Here is a 24,513-nt window from a genome sequence, read left to right on the forward strand (position 1 = left end):
TAGATGTGTAGTAATTTTGATATGTAGTTCATAGATTTTTTTGTTAGATTAGATTTTTTTTTGTTAGATTAGATTAGATGTGTAGTAATTAATTTTGTTCATAGAATTTTAATGATTTTTTTGTATATAGTTTAGATGTGTAGTAATAAGAAGTAGTTTATATATAGTTGTTAGATTAGATGTGTAGCAATTAATGATTTTTTTTTAGATTAGATGTGTAGTAATAAGAAGTAGTTTATATATAGTTGAACTAGCTAGTTGATTTAATAAACTAATTTATTTTACTATATATAGAAGTAGTTTGTTTTTAGTAAGTACTACTTATTTATTTATAGTAAGTGCTTAGTAGTTGAACTAGATAGTTGATTTAATTAATAAAACTATTTTTATTAAACTATATATAGAAGTAGTTGCCGCATCGACGTCGGCGATTCCTATCCCGCATCCTCGTCGTCGTCGACTCGGTGGTGGAGGCCTGCTTGATCAGGGCCATGTTCGGGACTGGGCTCCGCCGGGCTGGTATTGGGAGGTGCTACCTTCCGGGGGACGTAGGTTGGTGAGGAGGCAGCCCGTTGTTAACCCGATCCTTGTTTGGTGGCGGTCGCGTGGGCCAGTGACGTTGGTGAGGCATCCGGACACCGCGGAGGTGGTACGTGACCGTGTCAGCGAGGAGGACGAGCATGTCCGTCGCTACATGGTTGCATTGGAGGGCAGATTCGACAATACCTGGCAGGTTCTTCAGGGATCTCACTGGAGCTATGATCCTGTGATGGTTCCTTATCTTTGGGTGTCCACCGCTCGCGTCGATACCCATCGGGCGCTACGGTTCTAGTTGTATTAGTGATAATATTCGACGATGTACGGACACCAAGAGATGATGTACTTTTGCTTATAATTATTGAATGCATGCTAATTTGAGTACTATACTTTATTTTATGATTTGGTTTTGATTATTTTATGATTTGGTTTTGCTTATTGAATGCTCGTATTGGATAAGTTCTCCTTCATTCCCGTGTGCTAGACAATTTGATATAATAATGCATTCGGGAATGAAAGGAGGAGCTACGTACATCGATCATCAATAGTCAACCCGTGATTAATAATAATGATCTAGTTTAATATTTGAATTATGAACGTAGGCCTGAAATGTCGTACTCATCGGACGACGAAAACCGCCCGTGGGAGTGCGACTGGTGCCACGACGACCGAGGTATCTGCGACAGGTTCATCGTGCTGGACAAAGATCGTCGCTTCAGCATTAAGCTCGAGGAGACCTTCGATGTTCATACGGTACGCAACCGACGATAATAGTTTTTTTTGTAATTACTCATGACTTCAACTATTTTAATCATGACAATATTTTTCATCTTTTCCAATTCGACTAGCTTATCCCATGCTTTGCAAGACGCTATGTCTTGGAGAGGATGGGTTTTGAAGACCATGAAAGTTTCGAAACAAAAAAATTATCCTAAGTACCCATCATGGTGTGGATTTTCAAGTAAAGTTGTACAATGCTCAGAGTGTAACCCATTTTGGTTGCAAAAATTGGGAAGCACTTTGCAAAATGTATGGTTTTGATGAGGGTATGCTTGTTACCATGGATCTTGGTGATCCTACAATCGAGCAAGAGAGACCTACGATTTTTGTCCTTGTGGATACACCTCCAATTCTTCCCCCATGTGAGCTTAACATAGTTATTAAGTAATTTATATTGTTTATTTCAAAATAGTTGACAACTTATTCTCCATTGACAGCTTATTTTCATTCTTCAAAGAATGTGCGGAAGATGGTAGACAGAACCTACTACACCGAAGGCTCTGAACTAACTTATCAGGAGAAAAATCATCTGGTCGCATTTTGTACTGATCTTGAGAATTACAATGTCTACAATCGAACTCCTCAACATTATGGTCAATACGTGCCACTAGTGCACGTGTTGAACTACGGTAACTACCATGGAGATATCCTGGTAAGATTTTTGTACTATTACAACATCTGTGCATCTTTTTGCACACTTCTAAAACTAGTACATCATATCATTGCTAACTACGAAGTTATTACTATGTTTTTCAACAGATAATCCTGAATGATTGTGTGCCTCATCTGATGTATACACACGGTAGCCTTCATGTTTTGAACATACAACCAGGTCGTCCTACGAATCTCAACTGTCCATACCGGGTTTCTAAAATAAGTGGAGACATGAGAATCAAAGAATGGAAAAAATGTATGGACAGTCGTAAGGAGCTTATTGGAAGCAACATTCAGCGAAGGGCAAAAATTGGAGACAGGATGATCGCCATTCTTCATAATGGAGAGTCAGGGTCTATATTGTTTTATGCTATTTTACCTTAAGGGTGTTTAGGTCCTACCTGATACTGATGATCATGTGTTAAGAACAATTATGTAGGGTTGGGTTCGATGACTATGAGGATGATGATCGTATGACTTATTATTAATAACGAGTAGAAGTTGTATGATGATGCATGATTAATAGGACGAGTACTTGTTATTATATATGCTGATGTATGCGAGCATGCATGAGTTATTATATCAGCGGGTAAAATGAACATATATAGTAGCAGTGTTGGTAAGCCAAGGACGAAGATATAAGAGAGGACACTTATCTCTATTAGCTAGCTAATATAACAACCTAAAAATAACCCCCAAAACCCCTAAAGCAGTCAATTTCCAAAAAAACATGGACTTTTGGTCCCGGTTGGTGCCACCAACCGGTACCAAAGGCCCCCTGACTGGGCTCGGCGCACAGAGCCACGTGGAGGCACATTAGTCCTGGTTCTAGTTTGAACCGGGACTAATGGGTGGAGGTATTAGTAACGGCCCATTAGTCCCGGTTCATTAACCGGTACTAAAGGCCCTCACGAACCGGGACTATTAGGTGTTTTTCTACTAATGCGTGTTCGGCATACCATAGTCATCCTCACCGTCTACAGTCACTATCACCATGGTTGTAGAGCTAGCCTGCTTACAACTAGCCCTGTTCGACATAATTTCCCGAGCGTAGATGCCCGTGCATTGCACGGAACACCAAGATTGGGGGTGGACGTTACCGGCAGCGGCCATCGCGCCAGATTTTTTCACGGCCTTCTAGATGTGGTGGGGAGGAGATAAGGCTGATTGTGAGAGACAAGGAGTTGTTTGTAAATAGGGAACAAGTGCGGGCATCTTTTTGCAAAAATGGAGAAGCTTGGTTTGTCTGTGTCAGATCTATATCCAACGGCTATTGGTGAAAGATGGGAGGCACAACATCATCACCAACTCAGGACCTGTTTGATTCACAGGATTTTGAAAATGCAGGAATAGGACACAGCAATATTACAATTTTCAAACTGGTATTACAAATGTTAGGAGTAATGCTGCACCTATGAAGAGGGAATTACTAGGAAGTTTACGTAAGAACTTTCATTACTTTAGGTGGATGCAGCATTATCGTACAAACTAAAATCCACCGCCCTGACAAGTCACTAATGGGCAAATAAGTTTTCTAGTCTCTGTCCACTTGATGTTTCAAAAACAAATTCAGCTTCTGTGGAGACTTTTTCATTTAGGCTTAGACGCTTGCGGTGATCAGCACGCCATTCATTGTTGCGCCAGAGAACGCCAAACCTCATTACCTTGAGCACACTTGCCTCTAGAACAAAGAGCCTGGCCAATTCAATCTCAGATGTGCTGCCTCAGTAGTCGATCAAATCAATTTCTATAAGATGGAGGTCAAGGCATTCGATGAGATTGTTATAGTGCAGCACATTTTTCACTTTCGGGTCTTTTTTTATCTGCAAAAGAAGAGAACATATTAGAGCAGCTGGTTGTATAAGATTGCCGTGTCATCAAGCGGTACCAATATCATTCGCTCATACGATTGGGTTGGCTGGCTAGTGATATTTTCTCTCTCTCTCTCTCTCTTTCTGTTTCCTCTCATTTAACTAGGAGCACGTGAAGAGCTTGGGCATTTTTTTCCTTCCAGTATGTGGCCGATGCCATATTTCGCAAAAGTATGCCACATAATACGCATCGATGTCAAATCAAAAGATTTTGGCACCGCTCTCGTGATGTGAGAGAGTTGGCACCGCTGTGCACACAGACCCACATGTATAAACAAATCAATCAAACCAACTACACCAGCCTCTCACTCTCCCAAACAAGTGTTTTTTATTGCCTCAGTCCTCTCTCTCTCTCCCACGCAGTTTTTTTTCTTTGTGTGAGTTAAATTGGCACCGGAGCAAAGTAGGTGATCCAGATTGGGGCACTAGGTGAGCAATGGAGGGCCATGCGAAATGCATCACAAGTGAATTCGGGACGTATTTTGGCCTACATAGCCCACTTTTGTACTCCCTCTGTCCCAAAATTCTTGTCTTAAATTTGTCTGAATACAGATGTATCTAGTTACATTTTAGTGTTAGATACATCCGTATCTAAACAAATGTAAGACAAGAATTTTGGGACGGAGGGAATACTACCTCGTATTTAGTATAAAATTTTGACCATAGTTTTACCTAAGAAAATGCCAATGCATGTCACTAAAAATTACACCATTTTAAATTATGTTCAAATATGAATCCAACGATATAGTTCTTAGTGACATGCATTAACATTTTGTCAGTTAAATCTATGGTTAAATTTTGATACTACAAAATTGGAAGAGTAAACCAGGACGGAGGTAGTACTTGCTCTTAGGGTAACCATAGAGTTACTGGAGTAGTCTAAGTTGCTTTCCACTATGACTAGCCTAGGCTACTATAGTAGTACAGCATAAAAACGATGCAGGTGATCACGTGAGAAAAAAATACTAAAAACATTTCTTTCGGTGCAGTGCGTAGATGCAGTTTTGAACACTACACTTGTCATCGTAATTTGGGAAAATTACGAAAAAAATTGAGCTACGTTGTGATTACCGTTTACTTATAGGAAAGAAGTTTCACCTTGATGAGTAGCTTCTCCGTGCACGGAAAGCATGTAAGGAATCCAACAACTTGATCCAGATTGGGGCCGATAGATTTTAGTTCCAAGATCTTCACTGTGCGCATGGACTGGGTCAAGCTTGTGGGAATCATTTTCTGGAAGATGGTCGTAAATACATCAAGAAGAAATTTAAAAATGTGAATTTCAAGAAGATAGAGAAGAAGGTGAGTGTTGTACCTAAACGATTACGGATCCAATAAAGAGTTTGGAGATTTCGGCGCGTCAATGACTCTGATTTTTTTTGGACCTTCTAGATCCGATACAAGCAATCTCTCAAGGAAAGGCGCATTCTCAATGACCATAGCGTGGAACATCTGGAGTGATCTCTTCCCAATTTATGTCTTGTTGCGGGGCCAACAAGACACATAAATCCATTGGAGATTCGTCGAGGCGATGTGGAGGCTAATGAACCCGTGGATCTGCTCAAGACGAAGGTACTCGAGTGCAGTACAGCTGCGGAGCAGGTGCTCCATAGCCTTCTTCGAGATGACAACGTCGAAGAGGTCGAGCTGCTTGAGTTGAGGGAGAAGAAGGGCGGGTGCGGCATTAATCTGGGGAAGATAGCAGGAGCTGAAGCTGGCGCGAAACAATGTTGGTGTGAGGCGGAGCGCGGACGGCGGCAGAGAGCAACATCGTCCAGCTTCAAATCTGAGCTCCTCGAGCTGATCTAGGGAGGGGGACAAGAACCACTCATCGAACTTTGGTTGGACCTTGCAGTTGGTACTGAACATGCGGATGTCAAGGCGTCTCGCTGGCCCAAGGTGCGATGAAAGGATCTTGGAGACTGCGGCCATGCGTTTGCAATCCCCGTCGCAGAGGCAGCTATCAACGGTGAGGTTGAGGGGGACGTAGCTCCAGAGGGGGTGCCACCGCCGGGAGAGCAGGGCGGTCCGCACGGCAGATTTGGTGGGGAGGAGGCTGATGATGACGAGCAACATGTCATCGGGGAGGCTGCTGATGAAGTCCAGACTCGCAGGATGCGGTTTTGGCTCGAGCCGCCTCCACTTGTTGGCTGCCTCACCGTCCATCTCAACCGGCGGCGACGCCGGTGTACACATGTGCTGGTGTGTGTTGTGTGCTGGGTGTGCGCGAGTGCGTCCTTCTGTGCATGCCTTCACGCGCAAGAAGTGTGTCCACAATGCGCCCTCAATTTACTAGTGAGCGGAGTGCTACCCCGAGTGGTTTCAACTTTGTTTACTTCCGTGTGAGATGGGCCTCTTGTTTACTTATTTTCACCCACTGCTACATGGGCCAGCACACGAAGATACAGAACATGAGCTGACAAGGCAGCATGTGGATAGGTTCACCGGTCAACTAAACAATATACGGAGCTATACGCTGACACAGTGAGCGTATAATCCATCAGTATAGAGAGTTAGAGTGAGACGGGAGGCCCGTGAGAGATAGCAGAGAGAGAGAGAGAAAGAGCTATGTGGGGACCGATTCTCCGGGTATAATTTCCAGAAAATGGCCCTTGTGCTCACCAGCCCCAGGATAACTGTTAGCTTATGAGGCACCAACTTGATACAGAAATTCCAAGCAAAAATACAAAATATGTAGTACAAGACCATTCTGGCCTGTGAGTACAACAAATGGTTTCTAATGGTTGATGGCGGAAGCGGTTTGTGGATCATCAGTGTCTATGGAACTCCATTTTCCATAGGAACAGCTGACCAGGTTAACTCCTATCTTCGCAAGGCTGCTATCACCGTTGCTTAGGTTCCAGGACTGTCGGCACGGTCGCTCCTCTCTGCGCAAGAAAATCTGGCCAAGACAATAGCCAGGGATAAGCCAGTGAGTACTTTGAATGTACTCGCAAACATTATGAACATAGGTATAATATAACAATGATGTGCTGAAAATATTTTATGCTCATGACGTCAGTCACAAAAGATAAATAAAACTCTGATGCGTACAAGCATGTTAATTATGAAAATGCAATAACATAGCAATATTAAAATTATGAAATAAATAACAAACATGCCACAGTCGGGCGTCTGAGCGACACCACATAAAGGGCTTTAAAAGAAATGCCACAGTCGGGCGTCTGAGCGACGCCACATAAAGGGCTTTAAAAGAAATGCCACAGTCGGGCGTCTTAGCAACACCACATAAAGGGCTTTAAAAGAAATGCCACAGTCGGGCGTCTGAGCGACACCACATAAAGGGCTTTAAAAGAAATGCCACAGTCGGGCGTTTGAGCGACACCACATAAAGGGCTTTAAAAGAAATCATAGTGAATATCCAGGAGGTAGAACCATCCCAGGGATATTCGAGAAAACCAATAATATCACGGGTTAGCCAACAATAATAATAATCATAAATTACCACAAGTCACAAGTTGTGTTTCCAGTTCTGATTTAACAGTCTCACCTCTGAAGACCGACACTAAGACCGACACTTGACCCATCCCAGACTGTAGTCCTTAACCGCGGACACGGCTATTCGAATAGGTTTTATCTCTGCAGAGGGTGTACTCTTTACCCACGAGTAATGGATTCCTTTAATCCATCGGGACTAATTCCGTCTATGGCCTTTTAGTTGAAAACACACCTAACTTGCACACACCAGCTTAACTCACATGTGTCTAGAATCACCCACGACACCTGTCAAGCAAAACTCTAAGTGGGGAGGCTACAACCTCGACGTAACATGGGATCACAAAATTTATACCACGCGCAAACTGGGGAAGCTACCCCCTTCGGCTACAACCGAAACACCCATGCTCCCGGACCCGGTGGCATGACTACCGGATGCCTCCAGTATCTTCCACCATGGCCTCTCTGTACAGTGTGTGCTAGGAAAGGGGTTGACAACTTACTGAACCGTACCCTACTTATAGTAGAGACGAGTGGCAGTGCGTAGCAAGTATGGGGGTTACTGGCACAAGACTCGATCTATGGTCGACTCGGGAGGTTCAAATATATCCTGCAAGATTAGCATAACAATACATATACTTCAACCAACAGATAGAAAACACCACACGACATACCCCATCATGCCATACCGGACACGACCGTCTCGATGGAGGACTAGGGACAAGACCGCGTCTACCCAAGACAGAGGCCTTCCCGGCTTTCCTTCCGGTATGCATGAAAGGCGTATGACGGTGATTTCCATTACAAATCATGTCAACTTCACCAGCATAAAAATCATTAATATGCACTTATGAATAGGATCACATCCTCACATAAAATGACGCATGCACGTGTCGGGGTGGTGTTGTTACCGATTCAAACAACACACACAAAAATTACACCAGGGTTCAGGATGCTTGCCTTCAGGTCATGGGAAAGCAGAGTGCATTCCAAAACATCTTGAAATCTTCAAAAATCCTATTTGAAAGAGTATATATGAATTAACACACAAAATCAAAACAGCACAAAAATTTGTGTTGAAATTTTTTCAAATAAATCTTAAAATAAACTAGACCATATTTGAGAGAGGTAGGAAAAAGAATTAATTTATTTGGAGTTGTTTTTAAAAACATACGGCCGGTCAAAGTTTGGTCAAAAATCTGTTATTTAAATAAAAACAGAAAAGAAAACGTTTCGAATATATACGTACACGTCGAAGGCGCATTTTGGAAATGCACTTCCACTTATCCCACGTGGACTGGACGGGGTCACTGACAGTGGGTCCAGGGGGCCCACTGGTCAGGTTTGACCAGTCCAACTCTCCCTCCTCTTTCTCTGCCCGAACGGCGACGAGGCAACGGCGATCAACGCCGGAGAACGGCGGCTCCTCGCGGGCTCCAGATGGTCGGGATGGATCCGCAAGACCGGGGTGGTCCTTCCGGTGGTCGCTGGGTCGGCGGGGACGGAGTGAGCTGCCGGCGGTGAGCTTCACGGCGGAAGAGGTATTCGGCAGCAAAGTGGGTTTGGGGCTGCGGTGGCTCCCAATCAAAATCGAGCAGGGGGACGGGCTCACGGGAGGAAGGGAAGGCTCCTGGTGGAGAGAGTGGAGAGGGGGAGGCCCTGGTGGCGCCGGAATTGCCGGGGCCGTGGTGGCGGCTCTGGTTGCCAGAGATGGGGAAGGAGACCTCCCCGAGTTGATTTGCTGTCAATGGGGTTCCTAGGGAGATGGTTTGGGACTGCCTGCGTGCGGGGATGAGCTCGGGGCTCCTTATATAGGCGATGGAGGTTGGTTCCGAGGCGGCCGGCGATAAGGACGACGGCGAACCGCCATGCTGTAGCTTGGGCGACGTGGCGGCGACGAGCGCTAGGGGACACACTTGCGGATGAGCACGCACTGCTCCAGGAGGCAGGTGGCAAGCGCTGGCGGCTTGGGCGGCACCGACACGGCCGGGGCCTGCATGCGGCCGTCAGCTAGCCGCCACGGCCATCCTGACGGTGGCGCTGTGCAGTGCCAGGGTGGTCGGGGTGGCGTGGCGGTGCAAGGGGACACGGCGTGCTGGTTGCGGTCGGTCAAGGACCGGATTGAGTGCGGGGTGGGATGCGGCGGCTCGGGTGCACGTGTGTGCCAAACGCACGCTCTGGGCGCGCCCAGTGCACGACCGGGACGTGCTCGACGAAATGCCATGGCATGCTAGGGGGGTCCAAACCACAAGAGAGTTAGCAGAGTGGGTTTATAGGCTAGGGCAAATCCATGAGACATGCTGGATAGGTCAGGAGCTCAAGTTCACAATGCAAACTTGAAATCATGCCAAAACTGGCTATGCACTCAGGGTGTTTGTCAAAATGCCAAAGGCACCTAGGCAGTTCTTGGGGTGGCCAAATCTCCCAGAGTGGGGTCTCTTTAGAAGAAAGAGGGGGTGGTGAAGTTAGTTTGCAAAAAGGAGAAACTTGCTAGTGCAAGTTTTGCAAAATTACAATTCTGGACAGGGAGTAAATGGCATCATTGCATGGACCAAAAATGTCCCAAAGAGTGCATGCTCCTGGACTTAGGGGTTTTGCAGGGTTGACTACAAGCATGGGAAAGCACAAGGTCACTTGAGCAAGAATGAAAGAGGTTGCAGTAGAAAACACAAGTCTGGTCCAGAATGGAAAAGAGGTTGATACACTTAATTTTTCCAAAGAACAACACTATGTTTTTGCATAATGTTGGATGGCATGCTACCACTGACATCCCATAATTTTGGTGGAGGCTCTAGGGAAAAATTTAATTAGGCTATAAAGCAAAGGTGCCCACTGGACCAGATTTGAAAAACAGGTATAACACTCAAAATATGCAATGAAATAATTATATAATTGCACAAAAGTGATTTAGAGACATCACATGACATCTCCAAATTTTGGTTGGATTTTTAGATAAATTTAACAACTGGTTGTAGTTCAAAAAGAGCTCCAAAACTTAAAGAAAGTCATTTTAATGAATAAAACTCAGGGAGAAATGATTTAATAAGTATACCCATTGATTAAGAAAAAAGAGAGAGCATAGAAGTCCAATCAAATTTTGGAAAGCTCCACTTGGGAAAAATAAAACTCCTTAACATCAAAAGAAAAGTACTGAAATCAACAGAAATAAAAGTTTTATAACTCCTGGAGAAATTTTAAGTAACAAAAACCTGGTTAAAATCTTGGTGTGTTACAATTACTACCCCCCTTAAGAAAAATCTCGTCCTCAAGATTTGCTAAGGGTTGTAAAACAAAAAAAAACTTTTACTTGGTCAAAAGATCATTTTACTCAAGCGGTAAAAAGTGGCTACAGTGAGAGGGCAATAAGTGGTGAGTAACTACAGTGTGGAATACTGGCGTTGTGTGGAGAAGTTTCACGTTTAGGAAAACGAGCGATTTCTACGCTGGACGCTGTGAATTTAGAATAAATTCTAAATTCCACAATACGCTGGTCGTACCCGAGAGCACAGTGCTCCCTCTGGCTGACAGGTGGGACCAGGGCCCACTGTCAGTCTCTCCTTCTTCCTCTGGCTCTCTCTCCTTCCTCTCTCCCGCGCGCTTTCCCGGATTTCTCCACCGGCGACGTTTAGCGCGTAGGGCATCTAGGCCATACTGCAGTAGTGCACGGCGTGCTTGCTGCCGGTTCAGCGTGCACTCACCTCGCGGGCCAGTGCGCTATCGGCACTGCTCGCGGATTCGCCTCCGAACACGGGCGATCGGGCGACGAGCGGCGCTGGTGGACTTCGCCCACCGTACACCGATCTCGAGCTATAAAATGACCGCGGTGCTCCTTCTTCATCTTCGCACTTGGCCTCGTTACTCCTCCTCCTTCTCCTCCATTACTGCTCACCGGAGCTCGAGACAAGGCTCCAATGGCGGAGACGGTGCCGGACTGGTACGTGATCCTGGTGTGTGGAGGGCTGGCGGCAGTGCTGGGGCTCTCTATGCTCCTGTGCGCGATGATCTACGATGACCGTCGTGATGCTGCTGCTTGGGTGCTGGCTCTCCGCGGTGGCAGTGATCACGGGGATTAGGCGTAATGCCGGGTGTTAACTGTTATCGGTGTGCCGGAGGTGATTTGTATTCGGATGATTATCTGCTAATCTCTCCCTTGGAGGCATGTGGAGTGCTTAGAGAGATGGTCGGTGAGATGCAACATGGTTGCTTGTACTTGCAAGCAGTGTAAGAGTTCGAGTGGTTGTGGGTCTGCTGCCGTGGTGCTGCGTGAATAAAAAAATAATCCATGCAGTGAGAGGATAAATGATGCAGCAACTCAGGGGAAAAGAAATCTCATTCCAGGATTTTCGTGGTTACACAGGTTACTCACGAAGAAAACCACTCATATAAGTACAAACTAAATATTCGACTCGTCAAACAAATTCGAGGTACCATGCATAAGTTACAACGTAATAATAAATGTTGAAATAACACACACAGCAGTGACATCTAAAATGAGAAAGGTAACTGGACAGGGTCTCAAGAAAAAGTCTCTGGCAATGGAATACACTCCTCTTCTATCGGAAGGAGTGGATTGATCAGTCGATGTATGAGTCTCTCCGGGTCGGGTCTCAGTGGTCTGCCGATGGCAATCTGAGGATTCAGATCAGTAAGACTCTGGAGATAATCCATCACTCACTGGTTCAGATGCTCTTGAGCGGTGATGTATTCGATAAGGTTGGCTAGCACTGGGTCTCTCTCATTCCGCCCACCGGGAAAAGATGTTACTCCTCCGGGCGTTGCACGGCTCGAAAAGTAATAATATCCTCGTTCACGGGCATAGGGTACTATGGATCGAAGACGAGCAATCGCTTCGTTCACAGCAGCTTCTATGGCCAGGCGTGGGGTTGGCATAGATTTCCCCATGAAGAAACTTCCGTTGGATCTTGGTTGGGGTCTATGGGAGGAATGTGTACTGCTGCCCAATATTCCGAGGTGGAAGGGGTGATTCTCGATTTGAACAGCTCGTACTGGGGTGGCTGGGTAGAACCCATGGTACTGCAGGTAAAATCCCACAATATTTTGACAAAGCTACCTGGGGTTGCATCTGGGGTTCTCCGATAAATACTAGGGCTTGGCATGGCAAGAATGGTTGTGAGAGTGGTGCACGAGGTGAGGGTTGCTGGGTAAGGTCACAAGGTGGCCTCCTTATATAGCATGTGGGCTGGTTTATTTACAGTGGTGGAAGGTAATAACTATGCCAGATCATCTCCAAAGGTCGGGGTCAGTGTCAGAGATACACATATCTCATAAAGAGACGTGTTACTGTGGGTGTTGTCGGGGTTGGTTTTGGTAGCTGTGCCCGGAAAATGTGCAACTATGCGTTGACAAAACACGCAAAGCTAATATTAAGACAGAGGCACAATGACAGGCTAACTTAATAAACAAGGTCGCACGATTACAAGCGAGGATACACTAAGACTCGGTACTACTAGTACGGCTTAGTCTACCTCGTTTATGTCTAAACGGGCGTGCCTGGTGGATGTCGAGGCTTCTCCACGTGTCTCACTGTCGGGATTAGTCGGAGATGGTGGAGGAACTGCAGGGTCGGGGTAGCGATGATGACCATCGCGGGGATTGTTGGCCACAATCCCGTTGGAGTGTGCTCCCAAAAGGTGACGAAGCACTTCTGGGGTCATCAAGACACCTTGGCCGCTGGCTAGAGCTGACCTCAGGGTCTCGATCGGGTGTCCGAACAGCACAACTGGGTTATCGGCGTTGGGCTCGGCTTCCCTGCTTGCCGGGGCTCTGCGCACCAGCTCTCCTCGAGCTGCGATCAGGTCAATAGTGATTTGATCGAACAATGCCTCTAGTGCACTTACATAGCGTACTAGGTGCAACAATGCGGGGTCCGTGTCGTGATCTCCGTTGGCAACCTGGGGTGGTCTACCATACCCTTCACGCCTGGGGTGGTAGTAGAATGAGCGACAGTTAACTCTAGGCGACAACTACCGGAGTTGAACTATAGCCTCTCGAGCAGCTAGCTGGATGGCTTGTGGCTCGAAGGAAGTTGTTCTTCCGGTGAACCTGTAGGGGCGTTCTGGCGATAGACCCCTACCGTAGATGTGCACAGTGGCCTAGAATTGGCGGTCCTCACCGCTCATGGGTCCTTGGTACACAACATATTCTGGGGGCTCTTCTAACGCATAGGCACGACGGGTGAGGTTTGCGAGTATGGTCACGAAACCTCCAAGATTGGTTGTTGTGGTCTCATTGTGCACTATGGGACCAGGCATTGTGGCTAGGTTGGGAAGAGGTTGTGTTGTGCTGGGTTGAGGCTAGCATGCCCTTTTTATAGAAAAGGGAACGGAGTCTTCCTTCGCACGCTTGCGAATGAGACATTTTAGCCATCGGTCACTGGCGTGTGATCGACAGGCTAGGCTGATAGGTTGGGCACCGACTGCCAAAAGTGTGGGGATCACTATGTGGCTATCTTGCACGGGAAGCTTGGCTGGGGTTTTAGTTAGGGTCTGGTGGGTTGGTCTACCTAAGATTTTCGACCTGGCTAAGATAGGATTAGCCAACGGTCAGCCTGGCTGTGGTACCAAGTCTGTGGGGACCGATTCTCCGGGTATAATTTCCAGAAAATGGCCCTTGTGCCCACCAGCCCCAGGATAACTGTTAGCTGATGAGGCACCAACTTGATACAGAAATTCCAAGCAAAAATACAAAATATGTAGTACAGGACCCTTCTGGCCTGTGAGTACAACAAATGGTTTCTATGGTTGATGGCGGAAGCGGTTTGTGGATCATCAGTGTCTAGAACTCCATTTTCCACAGGAACAGCTGACCAGGTTAACTCCTATCTTCGCAAGGCTGCTATCACCGTTGCTTAGGTTCCGGGACTGTCGGCACGGTCGCTCCTCTCCGCGCAAGAAAATCTGGCCAAGACAATAGCCAGGGACAAGCCAGTGAGTACTTTGAATGTACTCGCAAACATTATGAACATAGGTATAATATAACAATGATGTGCTGAAAATATTTTATGCTCATGACGTCAGTCACAAAAGATAAATAAAACTCTGATGCATACAAGCATGTTAATTATGAAAATGCAATAACATAGCAATATTAAAATTATGAAATAAATAACAAACATGCCACAGTCGGGCGTCTGAGCGACACCACATAAAGGGCTTTAAAAGAAATGCCACAGTCGGGCGTATGAGCGACACCACATAAAGGGCTTTAAAAGAAATGCCACAGTCGGGCATCTGAGCGACACCACACAAAGGGCCTTAAAAGAAATGCCACAGTCGGGCATCTTAGCGACACCACATAAAGGGCTTTAAAAGAAATGCCACAGTCGGGCGTCTGAGCGACACCACATAAAGGGCTTTAAAAGAAATGCCACAGTGGGGCGTGTGAGCGACACCACATAAAGGGCTTTAAAAGAAATCATAGTGAATATCCAGGAGGTAGAACCATCCTAGGGATATTTCATAAAACCAATAATATCACGGGTTAGACAACAATAATAATAATCATAAATTACCACAAGTCACAAGTTGTCTTTCCAGTTCTGGTTTAACAGTCTCACCTCCGAATACCGACACTAAGACCGACACTTGACCCATCCCAGACTGTAGTCCTTAACCACGGACACGGCTATTCGAATAGGTTTTATCTCTGCAGAGGGTGTACTCTTTACCCACGAGTAACGGATTCCTTTAGTCCATCGGTACTAATTCCGTCTACGGCCTTTTAGTTGAAAACACACCTAACTTGCACACACCAGCTTAACTCACATGTGTCTGGAATAACCCACGACACCTGTCAAGCAAAACTCTAATTGGGGAGGTTACAACCTCGACGTAACATGGGATCACAAAATTTATACCGCGCGCAAACTGGGGAAGCTACCCCCTTCGGCTACAACCGAAACACCCATGCTCCCGGACCCGGTGGCATGACTACCGGATGCCTCCAGTATCTTCCACCATGGCCTCTCTGTACGGTGTGTGCTAGGAAAGGGGTTGACAACTTACTGAACCGTACCCTACTTATAGTAGAGACGAGTGGCAGTACGTAGCAAGTATGGGGGTTACTGGCACAAGACTCGATCTATGGTCGACTCGGGAGGTTCAAATATATCCTGCAAGATTAGCATAACAATACATATACTTCAACCAACAGATAGAAAACACCACACGACATACCCCATCATGCCATACCGTACACGACCGTCTCGACGGAGGACTAGGGACATGACCGCGTCTACCCAAGACAGAGGCCTTCCCGGCTTTCCTTCCGGTATGCATGAAAGGCGTATGACGGTGATTTCCATTACAAATCATGTCAACTTCATCAGCATAAAAATCATTAATATGCACTTATGAATAGGATCACATCCTCACATAAAATGACGCATGCACGTGTCGGGGTGGCGTTGTTAGCGAGTCAAACAACACACACAAAAATTACACCAGGGTTCAGAATGCTTGCCTTCAGGTCATGGGAAAGCAGGGTGCATTCCAAAACATCTTGAAATCTTCAAAAATCCAATTTGAATGAGTATATATGAATTAACACACAAAATCAAAATAGCACAAAAATTTGTTTTGAAAAATTTTCAAATAAATCTTAAAATAAGCTAGACTATATTTGAGAGAGGAAGGAAAAAGAATTAATTTATTTGGAGTTGTATTTAAAAAGATACAACCGGTCAAAGTTTGGTCAAAAATCTGTTATTTAAATAAAAACAGAAAAGAAAACGTTTTGAATATATACGTACATGTTGAAGGCGCATTTTGGAAATGCGCTTCCACTTATCCCACGTGGACTGGACGGGGTCACTGACAGTGGGTCCAGGGGGGCCACTGGTCAGGTTTGACCAGTCCAACTCTCCCTCCTCTTTCTCTGCCCGAACGGCGACGAGGCAACGGCGATAAATGCCGGCGAACGGCGGCTCCTCGCGGGCTCCAGATGGTCGGGATGGATCCGCAAGACTGGGGCGGTCCTTCCAGTGGTCGCTGGGTTGGCGGGGACGGAGTGAGATGCCGGCGGCGAGCTTCGCGGCGGAGGAGGTATTCGGGAGCAAAGTGGGTTTGGGGCTGCGGTGGCTCCCGATCAAAATCGAGCAGGGGGACGGGCTCACGGGAGGAAGGGAAGGCTCTTGGTGGAGAGAGTGGAGAGGGGGAGGCCCTGGTGGCGCCGGAATGGCCGGGGCCGTGGCGGCGGCTGTGGTTGCCGGAGATGGGGAAGGAGACCTCCCCGAGTTGATTTGCTGTCAATGGGGTTCCTAGGGAGATGGTTTGGGACTGCCTGCGTGCGGGGATGAGCTCGGGGCTCCTTATATAGGCGATGGAGGTTGGTTCCAAGGCGGCGGCGATAAGGACGACGGCGAACCGCCATGCTGTAGCTTGGGCGACGTGGCGGCGACAAGCGCTAGGGGACACGCTTGCGGATGAGCACGCACTGCTCCAGGAGGCAGGTGGCAAGCGTTGGCGGCTTGGGCGGCGCCGACACGGCCGGGGCCTGCATGCGGCCGTCAGCTAGCCGCCATGGCCGTCCTGACGGTGGCGCTGTGGAGTGCCAGGGTGGTTGGGGTGGCGTGGCGGTGCAAGGGGACACGGCGTGCTGGTTGCGGTCGGTCACGGACCGGATTGGGAGTGGGGTGGGACGCGGCGGCTCGGGTGCACGTGTGTACCAAACGCACGCTCTGGGCGTGCCCAGTGCACGCCCGGGACGTGCTCGACGAAATGCCATGGCATGCTAGGCGGTTCCAAACCACAAGAGAGTTAGCAGAGTGGGTTTATAGGCTAGGGCAAATCCATGAGACATGCTGGATAGGTCAGGAGCTCAAGTTCACAATGCAAACTTGAAATCATGCCAAAACTGGCTATGCACTCAGGGTGTTTGTCAAAATGCCAAAGGCACCTAGGCAGTTCTTGGGGTGGCCAAATCTACCAGAGTGGGGTCTCTTTAGAAGAAAGAGGGGGTGGTGAAGTTAGTTTGCAAAAAGGAGAAACTTTCTAGTGCAAGTTTTGCAAAATTACAATTCTAGACAGGGAGTAAATGGCATCATTGCATGGACCAAAAATGTCCCAAAGAGTGCATGCTCCTGGACTTAGGGGTTTTGCAGGGTTGACTACAAGCATGGGAAAGCACAAGGTCACTTGAGCAAGAATGAAAGAGGTTGCAGTAGAAAACACAAGTCTGGTCCAGAATGGAAAAGAGGTTGATACACTTAATTTTTCCAAAGAACAACACTATGTTTTTGCATAATGTTGGATGGCATGCTACCACTGACATCCCATAATTTTGGTGGAGGCTCTAGGGAAAAATTTAATTAGTCTATAGTGCAAAGGTGCCCACTGGACCAGATTTGAAAAACAGGTATAACACTCAAAATATGCAATGAAATAATTATATAATTGCACAAAAGTGATTTAGAGACATCACATGACATCTCCAAATTTTGGTTGGATTTTTAGATAAATTTAACAACTGGTTGTAGTTCAAAAAGAGCTCCAAAACTTAAAGAAAGTCATTTTAATGAATAAAACTCACGGTGAAATGATTTAATAAGTATACCCATTGATTAAGAAAAAAGAGAGAGCATAGAAGTCCAATCAAATTTTGGAAAGCTCCACTTGGGAAAAATAAAACTCCTTAACATCAAAAGAAAAGTACTGAAATCAACAGAAATAAAATTTTTAAAACTCCCGGCAAAATTTTAAGTAACAAAAACCTGGTTAAAATCTTGGGGTGTTACAAGCTACTCCCTCTGTTCGATAATGTAGTTCCAACATTTTTTTAAAGTCAAACTTTTGAAACTTTGACCAAGTTTATGAAGAAATTACTTATATCTACAATACCAAAGATAAATGATAGTATGAAGTAAGTACATGTTGTGATGAATCTAATGATCGTTCCAGATGTAAATGTTTTTCTCCACATATACCTGGTCAAACTTTTCTGAGGTTTGACTTTTCAAAACATCCATATGCTTAAGGACGTGATAGAGTCCCTAACTAGAGAGAGAGAGAGTGGGTGAAAAAATGTGTGTTCGTGTGTGAAAGAGACATGGACAACACACGATAAAAGTAGAGAAAAAGCATGCGTGTCTTACGCAAACATATCACACATGCATCTTCGACAACGGAGGCAAGGTGAGGAGATAGTATGTGGTTGTTTGGAACCGAGAGAGCAAGACCCCTAGCACGTGGCCAAGAGGGGTCTGACAAACAAGGGAGAGAGTTCGAGAGAGACGTAGGGAGAAAATGCAGACATGGGGAGGAGAGAGTGTATGTTTTTCATAGAGAGATCCCCTGGAGATCGTGATGGGATTACATGGGTGGGAGATCGAGTGACGAGGTGAGTGCGCGATAGAAGATGCCCTGAGAAATATCGAGATAGACGTATGGATGGAAGGATACAATACGTGTGTTCCTGATGGCTAGTAAGAGATAATCATACTTAGGAGGGGGGAGTGCATGCGCCTATGATGGAGTGAGGGATTATGGTACTTAGCGGGGTGCATGTCACATGGAGAGAGAACAAGGGCGGAGAGTGTTGGATGGGTCTATATGTATAGTGCGAGCGAGACATGTGTATGTATGAACCAGGGAGATATAAGGTCAGTTTGGCTTGCGTCCTGAGCATCTTTTGCCTGGCCTGGGGTTGTGGCTAGATTTCATGCACACTTGTTTGGTTGCTACCCTGTGAAAAAGAAAGCCCGCCTGGCCTGGGTTCCCTTGCACTTTAATTAGCCTGGCTGGACTCCAGACACTGCAAGTAGCCTGGCCCAGGCGACCGATTTCGAACACCTGTCCGTGCCTGGTCGTGCGGCCACGAGGCTAACAACAACATGGATGGATATTAGCATTAAATAATTGCTGCATGGATTGATTGATGGGACGTTGATGCTTTGCCTAGCCCAGGCATGAACCAAACGCTTCAGCACCACACAAGCCTGGCCAGGCAGAAATATTTTACATCTCACGTCCACACCAGGCAGCACTGGCCATCAGGGCATGAGGGTCAGGTCACGAACCAAACTGACCAATAAAGTTTGAGAGAGATTGAGGAGCCCCGATAAGGCTGAGTGGTGTGTCAGATAGCTGAGAGGGGTAAAGAGATATTCCATCCACTCGATAATGCAGTTCATGTAAATTTTTTAGAAGTCAAAGTTTGGAAACTTTGATCAGGTTTACGCAAATTTTATTTATATCTACAATACCAAAGATACATCATACAAAACTACATCTCATGGTGAATCTAATGGTATATGTTTGTCGTACTAGATGTAATTGTTTTTCTCCGCGTACATGGTCAAACTTTGTGATGTTTGACTTTTCAATAAATCTATATGCTATGGACCGAGGAGAGTGCCTAAGTCGAGACAGATCAAGTGCGTGTGAAGGAGAATGAGTAAGTGTGCAAAAAGAGTATGTGTGTGAAAGAGAAAGTAACAACAAACGATAAATTAGAGAGAGAGTGTGTGTTTTTTCGTTTCTTATGCGAACATATCACGTGTGCATCTCTGAGATAGAAAAGTGAGGCGAGGAGATACACGAAGATAGCTAGTGTGTGATTGTTTGCAACGGAGAGAGACACCAGTGTAGCACATGTCCAATCAAGGTCTGGCCAACAAGGAACAAAGGTCGAGAGGGACACATGGAGGACATGGACGCATGGGGAGGGAGAGAGGGTGTGTTTGTGATAGAGAGATCCCCTCGAGATCGTGAGGGGGCTATATGGGTGGGAGATCAAGGGAGGTGCATGCGCGATAGAAAGATGCCTCGAGAGAAATCTAGATAGACCATGCACATGTTTGTGATGGAGACTAAGATTAGCTAGTCATATACATATAGGGGGAACTGTGTGTGCCTACAATTGAGTGAGAGACCACCATACTTGGCTAGCTAGGCATGAGATTGTGTGTGTGTGCGTGTGAGATGGAGAGAGAACGAGGGAGAGAGATAGAGTTTTACATGGGCCTATCGAGTGCGAGTGAGATATGCATGTTTATGTGTGACCCATGTGGATGGAGAGTTTGAGAGAGGAGGAAGAGCTCCGAGACAACAGAGTGGTGCGTGAGAGAGTTACGGGCAAAGAGCCAAGGAATTTGTTTGCGTACGATGAGTGCACCCAAGATATCTAGCTTGGACTAGCTAGAGTATCATACATAGTGTGTGAGAGAGACCTATAGATGGTGTATATATGCATGCGAACTAGAAAGACCCCCCCCCCCACACACACACAAAGAGAGAGAGAGAGAGAGATGGAGAGAAAGGGAGAGGGACCAACAAGGTTTTCTTATCGGATGCGTGCGACAGAATTGAAGATTGTCGGCGAGAGAGAGAGAGAGGGAGAGAGAGAGAACATGAGTCCGGGAGAGGGGGAGGTCGCATTTTATGCATCAAAGACTGATATAAACCATGTTTCGATATAAACTTGCATTCAAATATTTAAATTGGAGAACATGTTGTCTGCAATCCACACATGAACGGATATATGCGTATATCAAACAAGTTCATTAATTTGACTTTCAACATGTTCATGGAGTACTATAATACTATACAACATGCTACTCGATTGAGGTGTTCAATTTTGGATTTAGTTCACTTTTTTGACCTAGTGAATGAGCTATTTCATTGAATCGAGATATTTCATTTTGGGTTTGATTCACGTTTTGAGTGGGTCAACTATTTGTCATATAGTAAATCGCTAGCAACGAGCATGTAAAAACACATTACTCCCGAGCATCATCTCTCCATCTAAAAAAGAAGTGGCAAGCTAATATTTCAAAATTTGATCCGAATGGACTTGGTAAGGTAGACGTGGATGCTCGTTCTCCCAAAATTTGAATGAACCATTAAACATCCTCTCTGCTCGGTGGAATTCGCCCGAGCAAATAAATGGGAGACGCGAAATTACCGTCCTATGTGGGACACGCATCAATTGGCCCGTTGTACATTGAGGGTAGGTTCGTAACTTCATCCAAGCATGCCTTCTCCTCGGCCCAAATGACATGTGCCGAATAATTCATAAACCATGGTCGGCAAAACACGCTCTCCTCGCCCGAAATAGCTCGCACCCTCTATTTCAAAACACTCTCCTCGCCCAAAATCGCTCGCGCCCACTATAGTTCAAAACACGCCCTCCTCGCCCGAAATCTCTCCCGCCCACTATTTGGGGAGAAGCAAAGTTACTCTACTATTCCCGACCCTCAGTACACAGACCCAAGCCGAGAAGCCTAAAGGCAAGGGTAGAACTGTAACTCCCCCTAAGACATGGTTCCACTCCCCTCCCAATCCCCCCCCCCATTCATACCTCGTGGGCGCCAAATCACCTTCTCCCCGGGAAGCTCCCTTCTCCCGAGCCGCGAAACCTCAGCCCCACCTCCATGGCGCCCCCACCGCACCAATTCACAGCCGCCCTCCTCCCTAATGCCGGAGATGCTGTCCATTTGCCATCGTGCACTAGGCCGTGTGCCTCTTACTCCGTGCTGCTGGTGCTGCCTCGATGACGGCCGCGTGAACCGTACCGGAGCCGATTCACCCCCGCCATTGTTCACGGTGCCGGAGTGGCTCCAACTTCGGATCCGTCCAGAGTCCTGGCGCTGCTTCCCCATAGCCGACCGTCGCGACATTGATGTTTCCCTGCCGCCGGTCGCCACCACAATCGTGCCAGCCTCACCGACTCGGCAGTTGGACCTGCCTACTTCACCATGCCTCCAGATAGGTCGCACCCTCATCTCAAATCACTTTATTTAGGCGTTAGTTGTCTGAATTTTTATTCAGGGGCAATCAATTCCCAATGGGAAGTAGCACCCCTCGAGGCGGCGGAGCTCCTATGCTCTTGGTTGGTTGGTGTCTAACATATGGGTGCGGGGCCGCAAGTTCACCGCGGAAGCAGCGCTTAGATGGCTATCTTTTAGAGTTGCATGGGTTGAAGGTACTGCCACCGCCGGATCTGGATGACGGGGAGTCTTTGTGGATTGGCCCGGGGGCAGCGCAACCATGGCAGTGCGGTGGGGCGGGGAGCGGGGTTTTGGCCGGGGCCACAGACGGCAGAGGCAGGCTGCTCTACCGTTGGTCGCTGGCTCTTCGGGGAAGATTCCGAACAGTGTCAGCCGGGAGGCACAAGACGGCCATCAAGCCATCCGGCGTAGATCGGACAGTACCAAAATAAAATAAAATCGTCTGACCCCAATTTAGCCTTCAGCCAATAGACGTGTGACCACTCTCGTACCTTGCTGTTAATCTCTTAGTGTATTTCTTCAGATCAAAGAGATATGTCATTCTTAACATTATGTGTTATCTGCATCTTCAGACACACCGTCTTCCGACTCACCACAACTGCTCCAACAAGGGAAGCATACACCAGAAGGGAGCTATAGTCCCCACTCAACAGTTCCCTACATCGAATGCGCGTGCCTGACATGGACAGCCACAACAACTGCGGGGCCATCGACAAGTCAGCACATGATGCTCACTCCTATGGATGGCGGCCAGATAGGTTGTACCCTCATCTTACTTGTGTGCAACATTTATGGCTTTGTTATTCATCTAAGCATGGAAAATAGATCATCACATTTCACTGTATATTCATGCTGATATCTTACGGGTCTTGTTCGGGAGTTAACGTTGTTCCATAGTTTAGCTAAGATACTTGTTCTTTAGGTAACGTTGTTCCATAGTTATCATCCATCAGCCAATGCTATCCCACAGGCTGGTGATTATATTATTATACCACTTCTAGTATTACCTATGTTGTTCTTTAATACTTTTGTGTGCCATCTAGTTAATCTCAAGTACAAACAAAACATATTCTGTAGCTTTCATCTATGTTCTCCTTTTAGTTTATGAGACATGTTGCTGCTAGTTAACCCCAGTCCTACTATTTATGTCATCTCCTACAGGCACTCATTACATAAATCTAACTACTAGTTGTCTTCCATGCATGTAAGATATAATTGCACACACTGATATATCCACAAGAACCTCACGGAGCAATGTATAGGCCAATAAACTTGACGTCAATGATACCCAATATGATGGAACATGTAAAGGCAGTTCTTTAGAAGACTTGTAGAAAGATGATGAATCCTCTTCACCCCATAAGGTCCTTTCTCTAACTTGGCCTATGATATGGGTACAACATGCATATAATGTCCTGGAGTGTATCTACTCTATTGCAATGCCATGTGCTTAGCATGCTGATCATGCATGTAAATATGTCATGCCTTCCTGTTTTTCAGTACCAATTCCATTCCTGATAACATGTTTTCAAATTCTAGTACTGTCATTCTACCCTATCGCAATGCCATCTGCTTAATTTGGACATCATGCTTCTGAATATCTTATGCATTCTTATTCATCAGCATGTACTTAATCTGTCTACACCATGTTTTCTTACATTGAAGTGATGTTCTAGTGCTCTGTTGCAATGCCATCTTTGTTTCCCAATCATACACGTGTATGTTGCCTTAGTTATTTTTGTACGTATTCCGCTAGCATACAGTTTTACATTCAACTAGTGCTTTTTTTGCTATTTTGTCCTATCGTATCCCTAGCTCTTACACCATACTCCCTCCGTCGGGATTACATGTTGCCGAAATGGATAAAAAAGGATGTATCTAGAACTAAAATACGCCTAGACCCATCCATTTTTTCCGGATGGAGGGAATACATGTCAACATGTCATGCCTTTCTATTCTTCAATACATATTCCATCTCTCTGCTGTAGCATGTTTTATAATTAAAGCACCATTCTTCTATACAAGGCATGCAAGGGGAAGACGACTATGTTAGAATCTGAAGGGTTACAAACAAGGCCTTTGCAAAAGATCCAAACGCCAGGAGATAATAAACCAACTCCAGTTTTTATAGATACTGCTCCAGCACAGAGAAACCCAACTCCTACTGATAATAAGCAGATTCCAGTGGCCAAATAACAAGTCTGCTCTAGTCCAGCAAAAATATGTCAACTCCATTCTAAGAAGCGTGTGCGTATCCTTGCATCATGAAATTTTATAGCATGTTGATCATATTTTCTACATGTTTCTTACCCATCTCTCTTTTAGAAAATAAGCTTAACAAATAGAAGAATTTCTGCAATGGTATCGTTTATGAGGAAAGATTCTTGCAGGAATTCTCTGTGCTCCAATGTAGATGTAAGTACCTCTTGTATATCACTATATTTTTACATCAGCATGTATTTTGTTAAA

The sequence above is a fragment of the Triticum dicoccoides genome, chromosome 4B, assembly GCF_002162155.2.
Source record: "Triticum dicoccoides isolate Atlit2015 ecotype Zavitan chromosome 4B, WEW_v2.0, whole genome shotgun sequence".
Classification (NCBI taxonomy): domain Eukaryota; kingdom Viridiplantae; phylum Streptophyta; class Magnoliopsida; order Poales; family Poaceae; genus Triticum; species Triticum dicoccoides.